The sequence below is a fragment of the Adiantum capillus-veneris genome, chromosome 22 (genome assembly GCF_014529385.1).
Source record: "Adiantum capillus-veneris isolate H3 chromosome 22, ASM1452938v2, whole genome shotgun sequence".
NCBI lineage: Eukaryota > Viridiplantae > Streptophyta > Polypodiopsida > Polypodiales > Pteridaceae > Adiantum > Adiantum capillus-veneris.
The window spans coordinates 78,227,843-78,229,899 of NC_140952.1; positions in this window are offsets into that span (position 1 = coordinate 78,227,843).

The following is a 2,057-nucleotide window of genomic DNA, read 5'->3' on the forward strand; positions in this document are numbered from 1 at the left end:
ATGACAAATTTGACATGACTAAAGATAATTGACTCAATTAAGTGAACCACAACCAGTAATACACTTCAATAAAAAATACAATACCTTGGACAAGACATGTATATCATAGAAATGTTTAAATGGGATAAAATGATGGTGCAAGTTCAACAAGGGGACGTTGGACAGGGTTAGGATCTATCTTTTGAAAAATATCAACACATCAGAAGCATTCCTTCTTTGTTCCCGCTCTTTTAACTTCATCCAACTATCTACTTTAATTCGAATAGCCCTCATAACATCTTTGTCCTGGTGGTGAAAAACTTCTTCTGGAAAATCAACTTTTTTGGGCGCTGCACTCCAAAAATCTGTCAGCATGTCAAATAGGTAGCCCAATGCATAAATGTCACTCGCTTTTGTGTATGAATCTGCACACCGTGGATCGTATAGTTCGGGAGAAATCCACAGTCACTTAGTCATCTCGGCATTCCCTGCTCTCTGTGCATCCAAAGCTGCTTCGTCCGACTGTGCGCTTGGATGCAAATAATTAATTATTGCACACTTAGCTGGTGTTCTCAGCATCATAACCCAACCAATGATGCCAACGCGCGATTTATTGGCACGAGTAAAGTCCAACATTATGTTGAATGGGTGCAGGTCACTGCGCACTATACCGGCCGAGTGGGCAGCCGCAATGCCGTCGATTAATGCATGACAAATGGCTGGCATTTGCTCGATCACTGCTTTGATCCACACCGTGTCTATCTCGCTTATAGGAAGATTTGCTACAGGCAATGACCTCCATCCGTGTTGTAGCCTATGCATGTGTCGTTTGAACAATCCATGAGCGAATGGTAAGCGGCACATAATGCCGCCCACGGTACCCCCATTGTAGTATGTGAATATTGTGATCCAAGGAGCTTCTGTAGTAAACCCAATGCACCTTACAATGGAGGGGTGAAGCGTTTGCATTCCTTGCTCTGTCTGAAAGCTATCAAACTTCGCCTCACTCCCTCCCTTGTAACATTTTTCCACATATGTAATGTGGTCTGGAAAAAATGAGATGTCTTTGATGGTGTACAATGTGCACACACCAAAGGAGCCTGCTCCAATCCTCATACCTTCTACGAAGGCTTTGTGAGGGATGCCGACAAGATGAGTGCACTTTGCATTCAAAGCCGTGCATGATTGTGTCGGTGCCACTGGCATCGGGTCGAAATCCCAAAGCTGTTTGCGCATCTTGGGCCATCTTCAATCTCTTGGGTAAGGCTGCTTGGTCCTGCGCTTTTACACGCTTCATATTTACCTTCTGCTCTTCCCACAATTTATCCGAGAGCTGTAATTTTGATATGTCGCAGGCAGGTGGGATATCTTCCTTTAAGTCTCTGCAACATACTTTCATATTGCCCAACATTGTCCTAAAGGCTTGTGGTGGGGGTCAAATTCTCGAATCCCTGCTGGAATCAACAACTCGTATTGGCCTTCAAGTCACAACCTGTGTTGTGTGTTCTCCCATATAGCGCTAGTGATGTCTTTGATGTAGACATTGCTTTCACTAATCTGTTGTATGCGATCATTTGTACATGATGAGATTGCCAAAATACATCTTTACAAATGGCACGCATAATACTTTTCTTTTGATCTGGCGTCATATTTTCACTAGACAATAAAAAATAGCATATCAAATACAAATTCATGGTTGCGAATGACACTAACACTCTCACACTATTTCAGGTAAACCCTTAACCACCACTTGAAGACTTTAAGAAATGTGTAAGGAAATAATGATAAAAATTAAAAACAATATTCACTAAAAATTGCAATCTGTTACACGTGTAAAATGCAAATCAAGCAAGTGGTTTATAAGAACTTAATTTAGATCAAACAATACATGTTAACAGTCTGGCACATTTCAACATATATTGAATTTTTAACTTATATTTTTCTCCGTGCGCACATACTAATTCAAACAAAGCACACACTGACTTAAAAACTTCAAAAAAAATTAAAACATTGGAAGTATACAAATTGGACTAGCAAATTGTGTTCACACACTTTTTTACATAGAATTTATGTAAATG